The sequence below is a fragment of the Oxyura jamaicensis genome, chromosome 2 (genome assembly GCF_011077185.1).
Source record: "Oxyura jamaicensis isolate SHBP4307 breed ruddy duck chromosome 2, BPBGC_Ojam_1.0, whole genome shotgun sequence".
NCBI lineage: Eukaryota > Metazoa > Chordata > Aves > Anseriformes > Anatidae > Oxyura > Oxyura jamaicensis.
Genome location: NC_048894.1, coordinates 67,320,812 through 67,345,033, shown reverse-complemented (window position 1 = coordinate 67,345,033; position 24,222 = coordinate 67,320,812). Strand labels below are relative to the sequence as shown.

Here is a 24,222-nt window from a genome sequence, read left to right as displayed (position 1 = left end):
GGAGAAGCTAGACCAATTATAAGTTGTTATCGGCGCATGCTGTAGTTAGTTGCCTATATATACTCTGTGAGAACCTGCAATAAAGGAGGACGATTATACTCGCATTGAGGTTGCATCATTACTCCAGTCCGTTTCCCTTTCCAACAACAAACACCATCTTTTTTTTTTTCTTCTTTTTTTTTTTTGGGGGGGGGGTGGGGGTGGTGTTGATGCTGGTATGTGGAGCCAGTCAAGCATTTTGAGATGTCCTTCACCTCCCACATGCAGCAGTAGTAAGCAGGCAAGAGGTTGGATAAGAGTCCTGTGGAAAGGAAAGTGGCTCAAAGCATTTCTTGTGGTCTTGCTGACTGGGGTAAGCAGTTTCCCTCTTTAAATGGATCAGCCCCATCTTTCTGAGAGATTTTGCTTTCTTTTCCAGTTCTCTGCTGTGTTAGGGTATTCTGGGAAGATATTATGTGATGTCCTGAAAAAATTTACCAAATGCATATAATGTTTCTCAGTCTTAAACTCTTCCCCTGCCACTGAGGGAACCTCAGAGATCTTGCTTTTTTATTAATGAAGGCTACAGGTGTATAGGAATCTAACTTCATAAGCTCATGAACTTGAGGCAAATGAATGCATTTCCTCCAGTTTCCTATGGCTCTAATCTCAATAGGCTTTGATAATATAAGAACAGGGAAAGGACAGCTTGTTGTGATGGACAGTTTAATCTTACCTGCCTGCTGTGAAATACACTGGCCAATCTGGAGAACTGCAAAGTATAAATTGCCTTTTTAATACTGATAAACAGCAAGGGGGGTGGGGGAACAAAAATTTAAGGAAATATTACATCTTAATTGTAGTTCTCTGCTGGGATCAACAAATCTGGTTCATCCTTGATCTTCCACTGTTTACTAAGTCTCTCAGCCCCACCATAATTATTTCCTTAACCCTTAAGAGGCTGGTGCCATAATCTGGAGCACAACAGTAATTGTATAACAGCTTGATGATGACACTTTTGTCCATGTTTACTATGTGACCAAAACAACTGGCCAGATAAGCATCCTTCTTATTCTTTTAAGGAGTTTGTAAGCAAACTCATAATCTAAATGATGTCTTAATACAAGGAGAGGGAGGTTGTAAATAATTTACCCCCACACTCCCAAATTCTTGCAAGAGAATAAACTGAATTCCTTTCTACTTCAGCCCCCTTGTATGGGAAAGGGATAACAAGGGAATAGATGGAAAATACTTGGTTTAATCACAGAACTGTAGGGATGTCAGTGATACTTCATGACTTCATCATGCCAAACCCTTCATTGTACCCTGAGAAGAGGCAGGATCCTCTCAGGAACTTATTACCGTGCCTTGCCTCTCTATCATAAGGCATTAGATGGGTCTTTCCAGATTGTCAGGCTGGTCTGACATAGCTGAGATAAGTCCTAAGTCAGCTTATGACCAAGTGGCCTACAGGTGCCATGGCTTGGGAATACAGACACTATGGAGGGTGGAGATTTGTTTGAAAAGGTCTAACATGAGAAAAGAGAATCAAACAGAGTAGACAGAATATCAGAGCGATGTTTCCCAGCAGTGAGGTTTAACTGACTGCAGAATACATCTGAGGAAACCGCAGAAATGCTCCTATGTGTGTGGTGTGTATATGTATTTTTAAAAAACAAACCCACAAATGTGCATACTGCCCTTTAAAGGAGGAGCAGCTTGCTAACCTATTTAAGTGGTGATTTGTGCATTAGTTGATTGATTGCAGTCTAAGGAATGGGTCCAAGTATATTTCACAGGGATGGATATCATCACTAATCCATCCAAGAGGAGGCACTGCTTGTGGCACCGCTGGTATGTCTAGAGAAAATGATCCCCTTCAGAGGAATGGGATCTGCCATTCCCCATGGCATCATGTGGAAGGGGTGATGTTAGCCTCTGAAATTCTTTCTCTAACACCTACACAGGTCACTGGTGGTTCCCCAGGCAACTAGCTTGCTGTGGTGTGATGGGGAAGGGTGACTTTGTGTTTTAAGTGCAACCTTCCTCTACCTTCTGCAATTGTTTGTGTGAGGCTGGGAGGGCAGGCAGGTGCGAAGGCATCCCTTTCAGAGCAGAAAAGGACTTGTTTGGCTTTACTCGTGTACTTAACACGTGCAAAAAACTTAAACATCCCCTTCAATTTCCTTAGAAGAAATCCCATTTGCATGTTACACCATTATTAACAGAGGCAGTTGGACAAACACTGGTATCCTGTTAATTATGGGCATACTAATGATATACATTTCTGCAGTCAAATAGCACTGTAATTCTATTTCCTGTCTTAAGTTTGTGCTTTGCTGTTTGAAATGTTAATGAAGCCAGAATTCTCAAAGGTCATCCTCTGAATATATCAGCTGCATTTTTATTTTGTTTAGGAACAATTTAAATGAGGTTTTGTTCCTGATGTTGCTAACAATGTTAACTTTTCTGTTTAATTAATGAAAGTGTAGGAACACTTCTTTGCCCTGGTCAGTGAGCTAAATGAGAAAGCTCCGTGGTCTCCTTCAAGCTATTCCTTGGCATTTTCTTCCGTGATGTGTGTCCTGTTGCTTCTGTTTCCCCCAGCAGCCCCTACTTCTTTCTCTTCATGGACTGTGTGAAAGAATGGTTTAAAAAAAAAAAAGAAAAAATAAAAAAACAGAAAAGTGCAAATTTAGCAGAACCGAGCATTGCATTTTCCAAGGAGCCATTTATCATCTTCAGAAAGTTTTAGTTCTTCACAAATAATAAAGAAAAGAACTGGTAATTGCTGTTTCTGGCTAATTGACAGAATTGTGTCATGAAAGAGGGAGAATTTCTGCACTGCCTTTGCTGATGACACTTGAAGGTTGTTTTAAACTTTCTATTTCTACTAAATTAAGAGATTGTCCTTTGCCTGTGTTCATCATTAATCCAGTAAGTGGGTTTTTCATTTGTTTTTAATACTGTTAGATGACAGGGAAGTGGTGAGTGTAAAGAATGTTTCTATCAACTCAATTTGTGTGATAAAGCTCTTCAGGTTTGTAATATACACCTTAATATTGTAAGGTAGTGCCTGATTGGGTCCTCATTTTGCAATCTCTTCACTAGAAAATAGATGGAGGCTCTTGATTATTTGGTACTTTAATGCATAAGCCTCCATACAGCTTTCTGGGTGTCTTTAATACCTCTTCTGGAGCTGAAGGTGTTCAGGGGTGAATAAATGCAGAAATGCTTTGTCTGTCTTGTTTGGTTTCAGGGTTGATGGTAGAGTTTTCAGCTTTGGGAAGCTTTAAACTGGTTTCTAAGTTTTAAGCCTCTGATATGATGGAGCTAGAAAGGGACTGGCCAGAGGGGAAGATGCAGATTTTTGTTTCTAGTAGGTTAATCAAAATTGGAATGAAGGGGGAATGGCAGAGAGTTTCAGCTAGCTAGTTTATTGGTTGTGCTTGCATGTACCTACACATGTGCATGAGAGGCAAGATGAGACCTTCTGAAGTAAGCTTGTTAGTTTCACGCTTAGATTTCATGATCATCCTGCATGTGGAGGGCAAATGTGTCAGCAGATTTTACCTGTTAATATAATTAAGAGTTTGCTTACTTCTCTCATATACCATGAAGGTGACTTTATTTCACTTCCTGCATTTCTCACTTTACCAGTGAGATTGTCAGTGTTTTTTAGCTTCACTGCCTAGGGCTGGAGAGTTCCTCAAATACTATTTTACTGCACATATTTCCACCTACATTTCTACATTTGCATGTTAGAGCACTTCAAGGGCAGCTTCCTAGCCTACAGACCTAACTGTTGTTCAGGCAGAGGACATTTAATCAAGTCTCTGAATGGAGTTCAGCAAGCATGCACAGGCATTGCTGTATTTTTGTTATGTAGAAGTTGGGGCAATACTTCACCTGTGGTGAACAGCCATGGAAACAGATATAAGAGCTTTATGGGAAGCAGTCTGTGGCCTTCATAGCTTGAGAAAACCGCTAGCTTAAAATCAGGGTTGCGGGCACATAAACCTCCAATATAACACAATTGCTGGAAACCTCTTAAAATAATAGTACAAAGGAATTTTTTTTTTTTTTCTTGTGCCAGCTGCTGGTAAACTTGTTCTTGGAGAATGGCAATACTGGAAAAATTAAGCAAGAACACTTCGGTACTCAGCAAAGCTCTGGAGACAGGTTTTTGGACATTCTTCCCCATGAAATGCAGCAGTAGAGCTGCCCTAGACCCTTTTCCAGATGTAACAGCAGAGAAAAGCTCTTTCTTTCTTTACTCTTACAGGGGTTTTCAAGCCATGGTTGGTACAGACTGATCTTGACTTACTTTGCACCTGAAAACAGACTTGAAATCAGGTCTTCAACTGAGGTTTCTTACGCCTCCACTTGCAAAGTCTAGAGTGGTATCTTACCCTTCCCAAGAAATAACAAATACAAAATCAAAAACAAACCCCAAACAAACAACAACAAAACAACCAACCAACAAAAAAACAGAATCAAAAAAAAATGTAATGAAGCTGGGGTGAAACTCCAAACTACTGGACAACGTCCTCTGCAACATTCCCCTTCTTGGAGTTAAAACAATTCAGCTGTGTGGATGTTTGCCATGCTGATATTGGCCTGCTGGAACTTTTTTTTTTTTTTTTTTTTTTTAACTATTATAGATTTAGTCACAGAGTCCAGCTTGTATCCAAAGTGCTAGCACATCCATCAAGATGCATTATGCTCCCTAGGGCTTTTTATTTTATATATTTTTAAAATAAAGACTGTATATTTGGTTTTATATAAGAAATCAGCTTTGAGAGAAGATGGATGTCTTCAGCAGGTTTTGATATTTTATGATATTTCCAAGGCACAGAAGAGTGCAGAGGGGAAAAAATGTGATGATAACTTTTCTTGAGTACTCCAACTAGTTAAATTGAAGTTCTCTGTAGTTCCCTGGAAAAAATGTCTTTTGTTTTGTGAGGTAATTATGGATTTTCATGAGCACTTCTTGCTAATTGGGTTTAATGACAGTAAACCCAAATCACATTATAGTTATTTTCCAAGGCTATGTGGGAGACATGCCACATTAACCCAAAAGAACAAAGCTCACAAATGACAACAAGTGTAAAAGGAAAAATGGAAGAAGAGAAGCAGGATTCTTACTACCTGTGGCTCTACCCATTGCACAATGTGAGTGATACAGGACTAGAGGAATAGACACTGATAAAAATGATTGAGAAATACCATCATCCTTGAATACTTTGGAAATCAAAAGGGTAAACTTGTCCAAGAATCAACTAGACACTGTAATAAAGAAGAAAAAAAGCTTAAAAAAGTGATGTAGGTTGCATTATTTTAAGGTACTATCTCTTCTTGCTTGCCAAGTCTAAACTCGTTCAGTTGTCTAGTACCAAGGTTATGAGTAAGCCTGGGTTGTGAGCTCACAAGCTGAAGAAAAAGGTTGGGTATTTGAGGAATGGAGGAACTGTCCATAGGAAACTGATGGTAGAATCTCATACATATGGTTGTGTGTAAAGCTTTAGCAGATGTGCCTGAAATGGTGAAAATAGATCAGTTCTACAACTACATGACAGACAGACACATGCAACTGTGACCTTCTACTCCCTCAGCAAGCCATGTGGTTGTTTGCTTCTGGTCTTTGCAGATCTGTGGTGTCTTCTGAGGATGGCATGTGCCAGTGTAACAGTAAATGCCAGCATGGGTTGCTTGCCATTTCTTCATCACCTTCTTGCCTTTACCTCTCCTCTGTATACCTAAAAGCACTTAAATGTATTCCTTACTTGGAGGCTGAATAAATGTTACCTGTGGTTTTACATATTGGTTACAAGTTCTCTAGGAAAGTATTGCTTTTTAAAAAAAAAAAAATTAGTTATAATGGAGCCAGTTTTAAAAAAGAAAGGGATGTGTTTGTTTATTAAATCTTCTGCCCAGCCTGGTAAGATAATAAAATTTGTGAAGCCTGTCCATCCCAGCTCTACACTGAATAAGGATTTGATAGGAATTAGATCACTGAGCTGAGGAAGGGATATGATCAAGCTGTATCTTAAAATTTATACATGGAGCACACTTTAATGTACATGCACATTCTTAGTTCTGCTGAGAAAATAAAACAGTGCACTTGCTCATTTGTATACATTTTGTTATTTTGTCCCATGTGCTTATTTCTTAAAATCCCCTTGTCATCTTTAATATGTGCTGAGGAAATAAGATAACTCATGACATGGATTTCCCTGTGCTATAACCTTTGCTTTCTGGCTTCCATAAAACATCGTGAGAACTTCATCTGTAATTAGTGAGTTGTGTGCAGTGTTGTGAAGTACTCATGTGCTGTATCTGTTGTCTTTTTGGCTCTATGCAACTCTCAAAAGTGGAGATACAGTCTAGAATATCATTAATCTTTTCTTTGTGGTTCAGAAAATTAATCTATTTTCTTTGATAAAAGACCCTTTGGTCTTTGTGATCCATAAATCATTCTTTCAAAAGAAACCCTTTGAAATATTTCAAGATATTCTCACAGAATATCACTTTATAGCTTTTTCTAGTGATGGAAGATAATCCTTGTGCCTATCAAAAAGGAAAATCCATGTTATTTTTCATTGAATTTTGTGACTTCAGTAGAAGCTCTCTAAAGGCCCAACATAACCATCTCTAGTCTTGTGTATGAAATCGGAGCTTTGTGTCAAAACAGCATTTTTCTAACATCCAGCAGGGTCTGAAATGTTTAAATTAAAACCAGAACCCTATAAAACAGCATTCCTTGCAGTGTTGAAAAGCCTTAGAACCTTTCATGAGGAATATTTGTGTTGTGTGTTATTTTATTTATCTATTTTTAAAGAACTGTTTTTCTGTCACTGGAAAACTGCTTTAGGGAGCCTGATGAACTATCCCCTCCATCAGAGGCATTTCTTACAAGGCAGTTGGAAGGTGCCTTATGTCCCATGGAAGTACTTGATCTTGCATAAACCTGTTCAGGATATACCTGCCTGTGCCAAGACTATGGGTCAGTACTTGGTAACGGTGTGGTTTTTGGTGAAACAGATGAAGGGAAGGTGGTAGCTGTTGGTGTCCCCATGCTGTCACAGTGGCTGTCAGTCCTGCAACTGGGAAGTTTTTCAGGAATAAGTGAGTGCTGGGGTGGGTCTCAACCATTCATATTTCTCCTTATGATACAAGGGATAGAAACTTATATTCATATAAACTGAAAACTATGGCGACAGATTTAAAGAAAGCACCACAAAGCAAGAGAGCAGTCCTGGAGTTGCTGCCTTTCATTGTTAGAAGTACTAAGCAGTCCTTAAATGTATGGAGCTTCATTCCTCAGAGGACTTCAGGAACCTGCTGTACAAACCAAAGAATAATAATTAAACGAAACAACAATGAAGCTCTCTTACATAAATAATCCTGCAGTGACACATTATTTGTGGTATTTATCTAAAGGGACTGTTATGGATCTTGTTTGTACTGCTGAGGAAATGCATTTATCTGCATGAACCTGTATTGTTGGAGAGGTGCCCTATGGCTGTGTTTACAGTTTTCCCATTTGGTGATTATACCTTTCTTTCCTGCTCAACTTATCTTGGGTGGCTGGCTCAGAGCACCGGGATGTTTTGGCGTGTGGTATGAAACTGATTTGGGAAGTTAGAAGTATTTTTAATCTAGCCCTAACTTCTTCATGATTTGTTTTGATTTCATAGGGACATCTATACTTCACGCGTTTCCAAAGAAGTGAGGACTCAATAGAAGAGGGGAGAAGATGGTGGTGGGGAAAGACTACTGAAATTGCATCCTTAGTAAAAGTAAAAACAGTAGTCCCAAAGGGTGAAAAAAGGATCAAGATCCGAATCTCACTGGAGGCCATTCAGGAGGGATGGCGTTTTATGGCAGACATGTCCCTCAGCCTGTATTCTTCTCTGTGAGGAAGATGTGAGGTTTGAAGGCTTGTTCAGAGTGAAGCCTTCATCATGCAGTTCTCATCTAAAACTTTATAACAAAGAGTGAGAAGACCCTTAGATCTGATGCTCAGATGAGTGGATAGAAGAGAAAAATCACACTTCTGTTCACTTTTCCATTGTAATATCAGAAACGGGGTGGTTGTTTAGGTTTTTGTAAGTCAATTATTTATTTGCTTTTTACTTGGCTTGTGTTATGGGTAGCATCAAGGTAACTGACAACTAGCAAAGCTCTTGTACTATTCCCATGGGATATCTTATCCTTAAAAAAGAGAACTAAGCAGCTTTTGTGAGACTTAGCACCCTGAGCTGATATTCTAGAAGATCCAGAGCAACCATGCATGTGTCAGCAGCTGGTTTCTGGATTCAGAAAGAGGAACCTCCTGGTCATCAGCCTTCAGCCAAAAAAACAACCAACCAAAAAAAATTATCCTTGACCTCTGGCAGAATGCTGTGGAAAGAGTCTGAATTCAAGGGAATTCTTTAATATCATTCTTAGAGTACCCCTTCATTTTTCCTTATTAAGTTGAGATGTCAATTTATTGCCTTCTTTGAGATGTCAGCCTTGCAGAATTTCTGTGGAAGTCTACTGACTTCATCGTCTTGTGTGACTGCCATAAAGAAGGAGATCCATATCCTTCTACCTAGTTGTTCAGCAGAACCAATCTACTTGCTCCTGGGTGGCTGGGTGCATGTGATTTTGGAAGGATATGCTTTGTGTCTTTGAAGTCTTTGCTGGCAGTGTAGTTAATTATCAGAGTGATTCAGTTCTTAAGGTAATTTGTGGCTTTTTTTTTGGATTTAAGTTATTATTCTCTTATTCTGTATCTTCCCATATAGTGTATTCCTAAAACTAAGAGGCACTTGTTTTTGGCTTTGTGGCCTTTGGAGCTGAGCACCACTAGCCCTGTGATTGGCTGCTCTGTCTGTGAGTGGCTCGGAGGTTCTTTCTGCTGGTATTGGATTTAACAATTGCCTCTATAATGTATGAAATCCTCATGCAAAGGATCACTGTGTAAGAAGCGTGACTGGGATGTCAAATATATTTACTAGACGCCACTGGGTGGGACGCTTCCCTTACCTACATGTCCCTTTTGATGAGAAAGGGAAACCACTGCTAGCCCACCTCCGTAACAGCCTTGTTCCCTGGAAGGGTTTACTGCTAGGTGGTTACAGGAGGGCTGTGTCTAGTTTTGGGGTTTCCCCCTTCCCTCCAGTGTAAGAGGCAGACCACAGTGAGGGGATAGGCTATGAGGTGTACAGGAGAGGCTGAAGGAGCTCTGATTGTTTAGCCTTGAGATGGAAAGAGAGGGACCTATATTGTAGGCTTTTCATTCCCTATAGGGTGTCTGTAGAGACGGAGGACTTAAACTTTCCTTAGAAGTGTATGGTGAAAGGACAAGAGGCAATGGAGTGGGGGATTGTGTCCTGCAGGGGAGGGTCCTGCCTGAGGGAGTCCCCCCCCATGTCCAAAGGCATCCCCAGGGGAGACTGGTGAACATGGTGGGCAGTCAGATGGTAGGGATGGGTCAGTTGGCACTGTGGCTTGGCCCCTTTGACCAGGGAGCAGTCTTCCCCCAGCAGAAGGCCACAGCCTCTCAGGCAGAGCTATGTGGGGAAACAGGTTACCCCCAGGTTCAGGCTGCAGGCTGAGCCCTGCTCTGATGCCAGCTTGAGGTAGACGTAGCGAGCACACCTGTGGGAGGCAGCCCTCCACCGAGTGACAGGGAAGAGGTGACTAGGCTGAAGAGTATCAGGGAGTCTGAGAGGGAGATGGATGCTGGATTCACTCCCTGCCTTCCCTGATACAGGCCTAGCAGGCAGAAGGGACACTCAATGTGGAGGGTTCCCTCTTCTCTCTCCACACGGCTGCACGCAGTGACCTAATGGATAAGGGTCAATGGCAACAAATTCCTGCCTGCTGTGACAGATACATCTCCTCAGTGACTCCCCCAACTTCCTGGGTGCCTGTTGTGGTTTAACCCGGCTGGCAGCTAAACACCACACAGCCGTTCGCTCACCCTCCCCCCTCCCTCTCTGGGATGGGGGAGAGAAACGGGAAAGTGAAGCCTGTGAGTTGAGATAAAGACAGTTTATTAAGATAGGAAATAATAATAATATGTACAAACAAGTGATGCACAATGCAATTGCTCACCACCCGCTGACCGATGCCCAGCCCAACCCCGAGCAGCCGGCCCCCCACCCCGGCTAGCCACCCCTATATATTGTTTAGCATGACGTCAGATGGTATGGAATACCCCTTTGGTCAATTTGGGTCAGCTGTCCTGGGTCTGTCCCCTCCCAGCTCTTGCTGCACCCCCAGCCTGCCCACTGGCAGGACAGAGTGAGAAGCTGAAAAGTCCTTGGCTTAGTATAAGCAGTGCTCTGCAGCAATGAAAACATCAGCATGTTATCAGCACTCTTCTCATCCTAATCCAAAACATAGCACCCTACCAGCTACTAGGAGGAAAAATAACTGTCCTAACTGAAACCAGGACAGTGCCCTTCCCCAGTAGTTATGAGGCTCTGTAAATGGAACTGAAGAATATTGAGGACAACGGTCCATCTGGCATGGAGGTGTCACCAAGGTCAAGTTGGCCTATGCCTTGCATCAAGACAGCTCCCACCAAAAAAAAAAAAAAAAAAAAAAAGAGAGAGAGAGAGAGGTAGTTGTCATAGGAGACTCCCTTCTGAAGTGAATGGGAGACCCAATATGCAATAAAGACCCAGTTCATAGGAAGTCTGCTACCTCCATGGGGCCTGGGTTAGAGATGTAAAGAAATCCCTCCTGAAGAAAGCTTTCTTCCTTGGTGCAGCCTTCAGGTTATTATCCATTACTGATTTTTCAGGTAGGCAGTGATGAAGTTTCAACGAGAAGTTCAAGGGCAATCAAGAGAGACTTCAGGGCATTGGGACAGCTAGTTAAGGGATCAGAAGTATAAGTAGTATTTTTCTCTATCCCTCCAGTTAAAAAGAATGATGAGGGGAGAATCAGGAAGAGTCAGCAGATCAATACCTGGCTCTGAGCCTGGTGTCACTGGCAGAACTATTTTTTAAATTTTTTTATCATAGGTCATTTTAGACAATGCTAGGCCTGCTGGCAATGGACAGGGTTCATTTGTCTCTAAAGGGGAAGAGGATCTTTGCTCAGGAGTTAGCAGGACTTGTTGAAAGGGCTTTAAACTAGAATTGAAGGGGGAAAGGGATGAAACCAGGCTTTCTAGAGATATGCCTGGGGGCAGAATGCCAGATTCTGTGGGATGGTGTGCTGGCAAGGTCCCTTGGTCCTCCATCCCAGTAGAAGTAGGGGATGGAGAGCCATGCAACAGCAAAGTCACAAGGGATATTGATGGATTAGAAATCATGGAAATGCCTAAGAACAGTTGTATAGGAATTAGGGCTTCTCCCACCCCTTCCTCCTCCTCCTCCAAAAAAAGTGATGGGATCACTAGCCCAAATGAAGTGCATCTACACCAATGCATGTGGTATGGACTAGAAACAGGAAGAGCTGGAAGCCACTGGGTGGCATGAAAGCTATGACATAGCTGCCATCACAGAAACATGATGGAATGAATGGCTTGCATGACTGAAATGCTGCAATGGATGGCTGCAAACTCTTCTGAAGGGATAGGCTAGGAAAGAGGCAGCGGGGTAGGCCTGTATGTTAGGGATTGTTTGGATTGTCATTCTCTACAGCTACCTACCTCAAAGGAGGCTATAGTGGGATTGGTGTCAGTCTCTTCTCCCAAGCAACAAGCAATATGATATAAGGAAATGACCTCAAGTTGTGCCAGTGGAGGTTTACATAGGATATTATGAAAAATTTCTTCATTGAAATGGTTATGAAGAATTGGAACAGGCTGCCCAGGCAAGCAGTTGAGTCACCATTGCTGGAGGCCAAAAGATTTGGATGTGGTGCTTATGGACACCTTACTACTGTAAATATCTTGATTTGGTGGAAAGCTGCTGAGAAGTCAGAGGATGCTGCTTCCTTTTGCTTGCTCATCACTTTAATGTTAACAGAAATTAATGAAATTTATTTCAAACCCTGTTCATTAATTAGGATTTGGATGTTGGAGTTTAAGAAGCATTTGGATTATGCTCTCAGTCATATGATCTGAATTTTTGGGTAGACCTGTTTAGAGTCAGGAGTTGGACTCAATGATCCTTGTGGGTCCCCTTCCAACTCGTGAGATTCTATGATTATCTTGTGCTTTGTGTAACCATTTATCATCATATAAAGGAATGACTGTGCTGTTCATAAGAATTTAGTAGAAATTAAAAGGAGGTTTAAGCCAGCTCCCTACGCTAGTTGCGTATTTGCAATAAGCTTTCTAGGTATTTTATCTGTTTTGGCTTGTTATTCTTTGGACATGTGTTACTGTTGAAAGGCGTTTTTTTTTTTTTTTTTTTTTTTCCCTGATTTTCTATGCTTCTCATGGCTTCTTGTTTTTAAGTATCACATTTTTTTTGCTCTCTGCACAGTGATGAGACCTTCTAGTTTTCTTCTCAAAGGTTTGACTTGTTCTCCACTTGAATCTTGGAAATGAATTTGATTTGCAGCCTGGCAGATCCATTATTATTCTTTGTCCATATAGCTCATGTTCTCTCAGAAGTTGAAGTTTCTTACAAATTGCTGAATACCTGCAGAGTGTTTTGCCTTCTTTCTGTTTGTGCCAGTTTCATAGCAGCTGCCACCATTGCCTATTTGTCATTCCTGTAATCTGTTCTCTGTTCACTGAGGTCAGTTTTCTCACTTCAACAAGCCTTTGATATTTCATTTGTCCCATGTAAAGTCTCTAACAGACCCAATCTTACCTACCGAATGTCCATTTCCATGTCTTCGTGATTCTAACCTGTCTGAGAGTCCCCCTAGAAGGAATTCTTTCCCTGTACCATGATGAGGTGTATGTACCTGACTAGATTGCTCACTTGCCAAAAGAGGAAGACAAAGCTGTTACCTGGAGGCATTTCTCCTGCTGTGCCTTAAAAGAGCAGAGGAAGATAACTGGGCTTTCCCACGAAAGCAGTTTGTTAGCAGCAGGTAGTCATGCAAAAGTCTGTTTTTGAGGACAGGAGTGAGTTCTATAAAAGATGTGTCCTCGTGGTCCAGTGTAATTATTATTACTATTTTTGTGGGGCAGAAGAGTCAGGCTTTACCTTCATGATCTGGAAGCTTTAATTTTGGTTTGACAAAATGCCTGGATGATATTGTGAGAATCTGAATACTAATGCTAAAAGTTGTTCTTTTAGTGCTTCAAGCTTATATAACTTTTTGTCAGTTTGATTGCTATAACTCAAACCCGTTTTATGCTCTTAGGAGTTCAGTAGTTGCCATAAAAAGCCATAAGCACGATCCATCTTGTCTGCTCTGTTTGCAGGAGAACATGCAAGAACACAAATTTGACTGTAAGCTGTTTTCTGCAGTGCTGTGGTTTGGTTCACATCCTGAAACATGGAAAGACCACATCCCTGAGACTTCTGAACGATTAGTGTGTACACTTTTCCATCGTCCTTTGTTCTAATGTTGACATGAAACACCATGGCAGTGATTTTTGCAGATCAATTATGCACTGATTTAAGCTTAATTTGTAGATTATAGTTGAAGGTTTGAAAAATGTGAAATTATTGTAGCTGTGCAACAATCTGTAAAGGGGATATTTAGAGATAGTGAAATGAAGGATTAAGGAGTAGAATGTCAGAAATCCACTGAATGACTATGTATGGGTTGTGGGAGACCTGTGTGTTCTGTACAAGGAAAGCATGTGGCTAGCAACATCTACAGGTAACAGCTCGTAACACCAGCTGAGTCAACGGTGCTGCTAATGAACAGAGCTTGTAAACATTCTTTTCATTAGGGGAGTTGGAGGTGAAATTAACTAAACAGAAAATGTATCAAAATCAAGATATATGCAATATAGTATGCAGCATACTGATTACATGCATATGATACAGCCTATAGCTTGGGCTCTCTGGATTGGAAGAGCTGGAATGCTGTGCACCACCACTGGTTGTTTAGCCACCAAAGTGTAACACATGCTTGCTACTTAGCAAATATGGTAAATCCAGTATTGAGTTGAGTGATGTGGTTGGGTAGGGTTTGAGAAATCAGGCTCATGGGATAAGAAATGGCTTCAGGACCAGTAAAAGAGAGTCGGAGGACAATGAGTTGTATTCTGGAGCTCTGACAGTGTTTTTCAGGGTCCTAGCAGTGATGGTCTCTGAAATGTACAGGCAGCAGGTTGTTTTTGCTTACTTTAAAACTCGTTGCCTCTTGGTTATTTTCTTTTTTCCAATCGCTTTATCCTGAGGAGAAAAAATTTGAGTACCAGCTCTATTTGCCCATTTTATTTACTATGTGTGTAGCTTCTTTGCCTTGTTCGTATTTTTGCTGGAGGGGAATGTTGTTTTCCGACTGAATAGGAACCTAGACTTTTCTAATACATCACCTTACAGGAGGGAAGCCAGGTTCTTGACTCCTTTACAGGGTGGGAAGTGCTGCATTTTAAAATTCTGGAACTGTTCTGTTGTAAAACTGCCTTATATGCATTAGGATCAAGGTAAAAGAGTTTCTTCAGCTGTTTGGACCAAACTGGTTTAGTAGTTCTGGACTGATTTGCGGCCTCATCTTTGAGTATGATAATTTTACAGTCAGGCTTTGGTACTAGAGAAATTTCTGGAGCCCTTGCAGATTTTGTTTCAAGGAACTCCTCTCCAGTCTGAGTAGGTATTTCTTACACGGTTGATATTATAGTCACAAATAACTTGCCTTTATGTGCATATACCTACTGGCTTTGTGCTTCACTATGCACCATAGTTTTACAGATGAATTCATTAAAATGCCTAGGCATTCATGGCTGACATTTGTTCTGTTTAATTGAAATAATTTCATCACCTTCTAAACTTCACACATCAAAACTTTGGAACATTCTCTTTTCTATTATTTATAAGCCTTACAAGATATTCTTAATTTCTTTTTTAGTTGTCCTAAATTATGTTTTTATGTGCCTACGTATTAATGTAATTGCATGACCTTCATCTTAGGAATGCTTCCTAACTTCTAGCTTTCTAGAAAATGCATCTCTTACAAGCTGTGGAATGGACGTACAACACAAACTGCTTTATTAAAATGCATAGACCATAGCAATATTAGGCTTTTGAAGCAGGAGTGCTCTCAATTAATATGAGTTTATTTGTGCTATATATAACCTGTCCACTGCTGCAAGTGACCTAATACCTAGAGCAGCCTAAATTAAGATTGCATTGTACAGTACAATGGCAGAAAATGCAGGACATGTTTTGTCTTCACTTACCTTTTTGCAATTTAATGAAAACGTGGAAGTTTTTATAGCTGAGCCTGAGCCTGGTTACCTTAACTTGCTGATATATAAGCCCACTCTTCCATGATACATCCATTCTGAGAGTTTGTGATTGAACTGGAACAAAGGAAGAAAAGAGGGTAGGGGTTTATTGGCAGAATGGTGGTTCCGTGTTTGCAGATTTCACTGTTTTGTATTATTAACTGGGATGTTGCTTCCCAGCATATAGCTGTTCTATGGCTATCTCAGTTTTTTTGCATTGTAACCTCAACAGTGCCTTCAACATGTTAGTAGCAGCAGGGTTGCTCTGTAAATGAATCTGAAGAAACATTTCTTTTTGTTGTTGTTTAAGGGGGTACAAACAAACCATTTCTGTGGCATAAGGAACCTTTGCCTGAATGGAGCAAACCCCAAAGTGTGTTGAGTTTTTATAATATGGGAGTATCTTCCTGGATTTCTTCACAGTCAAGACAGCAAGGAAGAAGTGCAGCTTGGGGAAGTTCCTCTGCCTACAGAAGTCCCCTGTCCCTGGGAGCTGCAAGGGTTCATTTTTTTTTTTTTTTTTTTTCTTTCTGGTTGGGAGTCTTCCCCCCCCAGCTTTTTAAATATAGTTCAGCCAGCCACTTGAAAGGTAGAGATAACACTGAGATGATCTGCAAGACCAAGTCCTGAGGAATTGCAGACCTTTGTCTTTGCTCACGTTCAAAGTGTGCATCTCTCAGGACCTGTGGTTGAGGCTTGTTTTTGATTTTCAATGTGGAAGTTCTCTTGGTTTCTGGGACTGTGTTTTTTGCTAAGCAGAGATATTTTTTTGTGGTGTTATAATTAGTGATCAATATTGGAACTAATACCTTTGCTGTGGGCTGGGCAAGAGCTTCAGAAATTGAAAGTGGTTGTTGTTAAGTGCAGTGAAAAGCAGCAGTTTCTTCTAAAAAATAACTTTCAGGAGCTCCTGTGGAGTTGACTGTTTTCTTGATCTTCATTTAAGTGCTCAGTATTAGTGTTCATAAAAAGATCTTAGTGCTTATCCTCCTGTAGGTTCCTTTGAAATACGTTAAACTTTTCTTTACTCCCATAAAAGTGCCTCCTACACTTCTTTCACTGAACAAACAGTCTCTTATTTATTAATGCATAATGTGTCCCAGAAATCAGTTTAACTGATTCCCATCCATCATTCAGCATCACTTCTATTGTATTGGAGAATGTATTTTTTGAAGACCCGTTTTGTATAATCTGGATGATAACTCTGTCTAACTTGCCTGAAAAAGGGTATAACTTACCAGTTTTATTATTTATGATTGAAGGGTGCATTAGTAACAACCAGAAACCTAATTTCCATATGGATATTGAGTTCTGTTTTTCAGAATCTGCCTTTCTTTTATACTTCTTCAGTCTTAGGAAAAAACGTAATGATCAAGAAAGGACCAGCAACACTAATTAAAACAATATTTAAGGCCAGGTCTATGTAGAAATGCAAGGTGTGTAACCATTATGCTTTCCGAATCAATCTAAACTGGAAATGTTATGCCTTGGACGCATAGAGCGCACAAGCCTGGTGCAAAGACTGGATTTCTCAGGCAAGTGTCTTCTGTCGTGTCACATCTGGCTGTCCCCTAACAGTATTCATAATTGCTTGTCCTGAAGCACTAATCTCTGCTGAATACAAAGTATGTTGATTTGCACTTCAGCTCTGTGATGTTATTGAAACCTGCATAGAGAGATGTAAAGGTAATATTTGTTTTACTACTTCAGTCATAAAATACTACCTGTACCAAGACAATCTAGTGGTCTCTGTTCAGAAAGCAGGCAACCACAGGGACTCAAAGACAAACCTGTTACTTGAGGACTTGTTTTAGCTGACACCTGGGAATGATTCAGAGCCTCCCCTAGCCAAATACATCCAAACCTACATCTGGAGCTGGAAGAGCTTGGCTGCAGTTAGGAAAGACTTATGTTTGCTGTGCGGAGCAAACCAGAAGAGAAGCACTGAAAATAAGTCAATGATGGGTTATATCTAAGGTAGAAATACTTAAAGCAGAATCCTGCAGTTCACATTGAAGCAAAGAAAGTGAGAGACATCAGAAATTTCTGGTGCTTAGTCCTACAGCCTGGACATGACAGTGACTAAAAATAGTTCCCTTAAGGTGACCCTGTTTGGGTTTGCTGATGGAAAAGCTGTGCTACCAGAATTCCATGTATGCACCAGTATGCACTGGGACGATTGTGACTGTCCATTCTTGAGCCAAGCAGCTGCCTGCCATTTAACAGGTACATTTTGCTCTGTACAAAATGTTAAACAGGTGACCTAGGATTGCCCAATTGACTACGCTTGTTGGCAGTACAAAAACGTGCATCTTCATCTCTAAAATTGGAAAAAAGTAGAAGCCTGGAATCTGGAAAAGTTTTACAGATTAGCAGCACCCACTTGCTTTAATCAGGATTGTATGAGAACAGCTGAGGGTGACCTCTAAAGGTAGAAAAAGAGGCTGGTGTGTGCATGTAAGAGCTGATTAGTAACTTAAAGACCTGAGAGAAGAGCTCACTATCAAGGCTTATTCGTGAGGAAGAGAAAGGTGCAGCTTTTGGATGAGTAGAGACCTCCTAACCATTCAACAGGAACCCATACTAACTGAATGCAGAATCCACCTTCCTGCTAAGCAGAGGCTGCCAGAACATTATAATCAATTTCAGCCTTTTCCAGTCTTTTCTTATGGTTAACTGAAGGGATCAGGCCAGCCTTGCGACCATTTCCAGAGGAAATGGTTCAGAATGTCTCCTTTTTCATAGGATATATTGCTTCTGCTCAAAGACCGATTCTGGCCTTTTTGAAGCCCCGCAGGACATCTGTTGTGAACTCTGGTACAATGGGTGGATGGACAGTGGCTGAATTTAACCGGTATTTAATGTGAGGAAGGAAGCATTATCTAATGAAACTTAAAATGACACTAAAGAAGAACAGAAATGGAGATTTGAGTAGCCCAGGCTCTCATCTGAAAAAAAAAGAGATGATGTGGAAATCAGGCGACATACCCCTTACATGGGAAGAAATTTCTGGAGAATGTGCTGAACATGGATTTCAATACTTGATTTGTTTTCCAGGCTTCACCTATGCTGAGTAACTTAATTCTGACAGGCTCCTGGTAGTTGCTGGTGGTAGGATTGTTGGGTCGTTTATGCCAGAGGGTGAGTTCTGATCTCAATGTTTGGGCTCTGTGCTCTATATGCAATGTAGTTGTTGGCATTTGGGCTTATGACCTTACTAACATATCCTATCCCGTACTTCGGAAAACCTCCACATGCACACTCACTGCTGCACGTAGTTCACAGAAAGGACATATGAATCACATAAACTCTCTTTTGAAATCTTTGGTCTTTGCCCTTTGCTTTTTTGTTTGTAAATGTTTCTTTGCGAGACTCTGTTATGTGCATGTTTGTGCCTACTTGATAAGTGACAAAACCTGATCTCACTCTGTGCTTACACTTGTTTACTTCCTGATGATGGTGTAATACAGGTTCTAAGAGAGGTGAATCTATTATAAAACAAATTGTAAAGACTCGGATTTTTCCACTCAAAATTGAGCTCAGCTACTTTCTTTTTGTGATTAAGGCTTTTCTACTGCATGAAGTTCAAATCGTATTTGCAGTCCAGTAGTAGGGCAGTCAATGTCCTAACCAAAGCACAGGAACACTTATTTCACAATTTAACACTTATTTCACACTTTCTGGCTTTGGATGGTACATAACATGACACTAGTAGCAGGTGGCCAGCTAGTAGAGAAAGCCAGTTGCTGTAAATAAAAATAACTTAAACAAACAAACCCCAAACGTTCTTTGAATCTCAAGTCATTAGAATGAGGAGTCCTATATACGTAGTCCAGGATTAGCAGATTAGCACCAGGGTAAAGTAGATGGAGTACACTGTGACTGATAAACTCTGCAGCTAGTCTGCACCAAGTGCAAATGATGATGTAAGGGACAAGATAGGAGAATTGAATGCAGAGGTTTGATAAGTACTTTGGGTTGCTATGAAAACGTGAGTATAAGGGAGGCAGAGAGGAATTGGAATGGTTTTTACTTTTATCAAAGGATCATAAGGGTTGGAAAAGACCTCCAAGATCATTTGGTCCTACCATCCCCCTATCACCAATGTCACTCACTAAACCATGTCCCTAAGTACCACGTCCAACCTTTCCTTGAATGCCTCCAGCAATGGTAACTCCACCGCCCCCTGGGAAACCCTTCCCAATGCCTAACTGCTTTTTCTGAAAAGAAATTTCTCCTAATTTCCAGCCTGAACCTACCCTGATGCAACTTGAGGCCATTGCCTCTAGTCTTAAATGACAGCAAGATAAACCATGCTGAAAAAAACCTTCACAGCACACCTTTGTTTTTCCTGGTAAACATTTTCAAAGGCCAAATATGAAATTTGTGTACGACCATTATTCATTTAAAAATAAAGATGTATTGCATCTAACTTCACTGCGTAACCAGACACAAATATGAAGTTCTCTTTTTTTTTTTTTTTTTTTTTTTTTTTGTGTGTGTGTGTGTGTGTGTGTGTGTTTTTCTTTCTATGTGGTTGTGTTGCTCTTCCTTTGAAATACCATAAAAATGTATTCTTGTTTTTCAAAACATGATCAAGAAGTATGTGGTGCACTGACATAGCAGCATTTACACAGGAAAATTTTCCTCGGATAGGATGCTAATTAAACTTGAATCAAAAGAAACTTGAACTAGAACTCACCATCTGGTGAGTGAAGTGTGTAATATAATCAAACTAATAGCCTGTGAAAAATGGGACACCTGTAAGAAGCCTAGTCTTTTGTGGTAGTAAACACTCTAAAATTTCTCCAAAGTAATTTGAAGAGTATTTTACAAAGTGTAGTGGGTAATAAGTTGGTCTCTATTTCACTCCCCATGAATAGACTACCCTCAACTGTTCTCTTAGCCGTTGGTAGTTCTAGAGGCTCCATCCAGATCGTACTTAAAAACAGCGTGAAAACTGGGAGAAGTGGTTGTGAGCATCAGTAAGCTAAGGTCATTAAATGCAGACTTACTACTTCCTGGGGAGGTGTGCAATACAAAGACATAAATTGTTTCATCACCTGCATAGTCTCCACCATCTTCAGGAAGGAGTGGGTTTGTTGTCTGTACACAGATGACTGAAGAAATTTCAGGGGAGTTTTGGGGCTGTGGACTTCTTAGATTCTTATGACTTCAAGGAGGTATGTAAACTTGAGAAATTTGAGATATGTCTATCTTCTAGGTGTTTGCTGCTTACTGAAGTAGATACTCTTTCCCTTCCAGGAGTGCTAGCCCCAAGGAATCCCCTTGTGTAGCCCTGGCCACTGTGCTGCACCAGGAATTTCAGTGCTGAACACCGGCTGTGAGTTCCAAATTCAGTGCTCAAATTTCTGAAACTTTCTTCCTGAGTCAGCCCCATGTTTAGTCTGTGTGCATATGCCCACCTTCTTGAGCTGTGCCTCATTTCAATCTGATAGTGGTTGTTTATTTATGAAGCCCCATTGCACGGTAAAGGAAATCAAACACAGTAAAATTGTGTCAAAGCAGAATAAAAGGTTTGTTGGGCCTACTGTGTCAAGAACAAGTGTTGCCTGCTTTGGAATCATTGACAGGTGACTGAAGTTCAGGATTTCCAAGATCTTTGAGCTATTTGTGAGTGTGGTTTTTTTTTTTTTTTTTAATTTTATTTCCCTCTCTATTTGTTTTCTCCCTGTTCATTGAATTTCGTTGTGTAGAGTACAGCATATTATTACTCAGATGTATCCAAAAAGATTTAGCCTTTAGATAGAAGAAAAAGATTATTCAAGTGCAGCTGCTGGGGAAGAATGCTATTTGTGCTTTACAACTTACTATTGTGTTGACCACTGAGCAGCCCTTTATTTGTTTTACTGTAATGCAGACTAATTCTTCAGGTAAGAGGAGATTCATGTGCAATCAGGATAAATGTTCTTAATAGGCTCTTTCATTTGACCAAGCAGTAATAACAAACTCATAATTGTTGTATGTGTATTTCAGACGAGTCAATAATTTGCTTTTAAAACTACTCAGAATTTCATTTGACTACTCCTAATGAGAAGCTTTACTCTGGTTAATCTCCAGCACTTATCTTTTAATCTCTCATTGAAGATTGAACTCTGATGCCTAATGTGGTTCTTGAAAGTGACAAATTTGTTATGCTTTGGTAAAATAGTATTTGTGGTTTTGAAGTGGATTAAATTAAACTCGACAATGCTGCTGTGAAGAGGAAGTAGGGAGAGACCAGGATTTCTAAAGTTGTCTTTGGAAAACAGCATACCTCTTCATCAATACCCTGGTAATCTTGCTATAACGAGGTATGGGTAGAATCTAAAGAAAATGACATAAAATCCCATTTAACCTCAGGCTTTTAAATTTCTCAAGTAAAAAGAATTTTCCAATCTACATAGATGCTATAGAACAAAATACGTCCTGCTAAACCCTTTTTCATGGATCTAATTTAATGAACTTCAGTCAAATGCCCAGTCTCCTGAGGGTGGTGCTCTAGGAACCACTAAAACCACAAGCTTCTTAACTCATTTTGTTAGTGCCAGTTTAAATTGTCCTAATAAATTTCCATTATAAGCAGGTCAGAGGGAAATGTGAAATACTGATTCTTAATGCTCAGAATGTGTAGAACTATTCTGAGTTGGGAAACAACTGACCTTCCAAACTTCCACACTTGTCAGAATCTTTTGAATGTTTTGGTCACTCACTGACTTTAATGAAGCATGCAGAATTTAATGAAGCATGCAGAATTCACGGCAACCTAATGACCCCACAGAGCATGGTGATGGACAGTCAAGGAGGAGTCTGCTTCATGTAGACACTATGTCCTCAAATCATTTGTGTACAGACTTGCCAGTTCTTTGTTCCAGTCCTTTTCTGTCTGAATGTGCAGGAGCAAGATGCTCTTGGGTGGAGATGGGGAACCACATAAACTTGGAGCCATTGACATCTGATTGAGGGATTCATTTGGGAATGAAAGATTTGATAGGTTTATTAGGATTCTTGTACTGTTCTAGTAAGGACACCGTATTTGGGGCCTGCCCTAAACGTTAAAAGAAAAGTTTCTGGAAGTTAGTACAAAGCAGGCTTATATTGAGGTTTGGACTGCATATATTTAGGTATGTATATGATATCCAAATTCTCATTATGGAGATCTATGGCTTGATTCTCTTGCCTCTACATCTACAAGTGACCTCATTTAAATGACATAACGATATCCTACCTGACCTCCAGCTGTTGCTCTGGGTCTGCCATGTGACTGTTTCTGATACCGCAGGGAATCCCAAAGGCCGGTATGTGACCCCTGCTCTGACATCATGTTCAGGAGATACCTACTCCTTGAAGAGTAAGGCTGTTCCTGCCTGGTGGAGGCTAAAAGATTCTAGCATGATTGCTCTTCCTTGAAAATGACTCTCTGGAAGACCAGCTTTAATTAAAGTCTCAATTTAGTGGGGTTTGCACTTTATGAGGTTGCCTAGAAGATACCAGGTACCTGCAATACCTGCTCCCTAGCTAAAATGGACACGCCTTGCTACTGAGCTAGGTAGTTCTGTGTCCTTCATTATTTTGACAATCTGCGCTCTCTAGACAGTGCTGTGATATTTTGGTGGATCCTAGAATGAAGATCACTGCAGTCCCTCCCCTTTCTGATCATTCTGGCCGTCTTATTCTTATGAAACTGAAATTGCCTTTTTATGCTCACTGCTGAATGTAAAGCTTTTGCATGCCTCTCATATCCACACCTGGGCTCTGGATCAGATATTTTGCACGCTCAAGGTTTCCTTGGGGAGCAGTAACAGAGTCCTTTGTGTTAGTTTTTCCTTCTTCTGGGATGCTGAAGTGTTTGGAACTGTAAGGGAGTGCTGATGTCACCATACAGGTGAGAAACCCAATTCTGTGGGTTCCTCAGCACGTCAGCTGCAGAGTTGCACATGGTGATTAGCTGAAGTTATAGATACAGATAAGCTGTTTTATTTATTTATTTATTTATTTTTAATAATTTAGAAACATCATTTAGGATGATAAAGGAAACAGTGTTGTTGCATGTGGTGCTAGGATAGAAGACTTGTACTCAGTTATTAAAATTCTCTATAAGTGAATTTTAATAGCTCACTATAGACTTTGCCTTAGTAAGATGAACAACAGATATCAAAGATTGCTTTCTGAGAAAGTAATTTATTTTTAATGAGAACTTTGGCTTTATTTCTTGACCATTTTAAACTGTACATCTTGAACTATGTTTTACTCACTTTTAGTAACAGAAAAGCAGTGTGATGAAACATGAAGTTACCTTCAAACAAGCTCCAAACAGAAACAACAACAACAGAAAGACAAAAAAAACAGCACCACAAGCATTGTTGAAGTCTTATATGGTCCCTTGATGTTGAAACATCTTTTTCCCAGTTTATAGACACTTAAAATGTTGTTGTCCTATAAGGTTAATAGCTCCTGCTGCTTCACTAATGACAATTACATTGCCTGCCTTGTACTGAATTAAACCTTTACATACTGGAGTCACATGCTTCTTCCATTTTAAATACTCTTGTATATGTTATAGAAATTAAAACTCTTTAGACAGGTTTTTAAAAGGTTGAAGTAACTTTTAAGTCATGTCTGGCTTCTCTTTACTTACTTTCAGAGCTAATAAGCAGAGAGGTCTAAATGTAAATGGTACTGTAATAAAGTTGATGTCTGATTAAATACGGATTTTGGCATACTCATCTCTTACCCCTGTTCTCACCTTTGAATCATTCTGCTCTTTGAGCAGAATTGAAGAGGATAGTTTCTATTCTTAGTAGCTTGGGTGCAAAAAAGGACCTATGGGGAGTCATAAACAGATTAATTTATTATCTACTTGAAAACAATAATACCAGAACTGCCGTCCCTTCAGCAGAGATTTATAGGTGAGAGAAAGACCTCAG

General features: G+C 40.3%; 1 long non-coding RNA gene across 1 annotated transcript; it reads left to right on the top strand.

Annotated features, from left to right (window-relative positions):
- The first annotated feature begins 198 nt into the window (after positions 1-198).
- LOC118162643 lies at positions 199-23,971 on the top strand. Its single transcript, XR_004748548.1, has 3 exons — positions 199-352; positions 13,316-13,564; positions 23,957-23,971. It is a non-coding gene; the product is annotated as an uncharacterized LOC118162643 (long non-coding RNA).
- Positions 23,972-24,222: the final 251 nt, after the last annotated feature.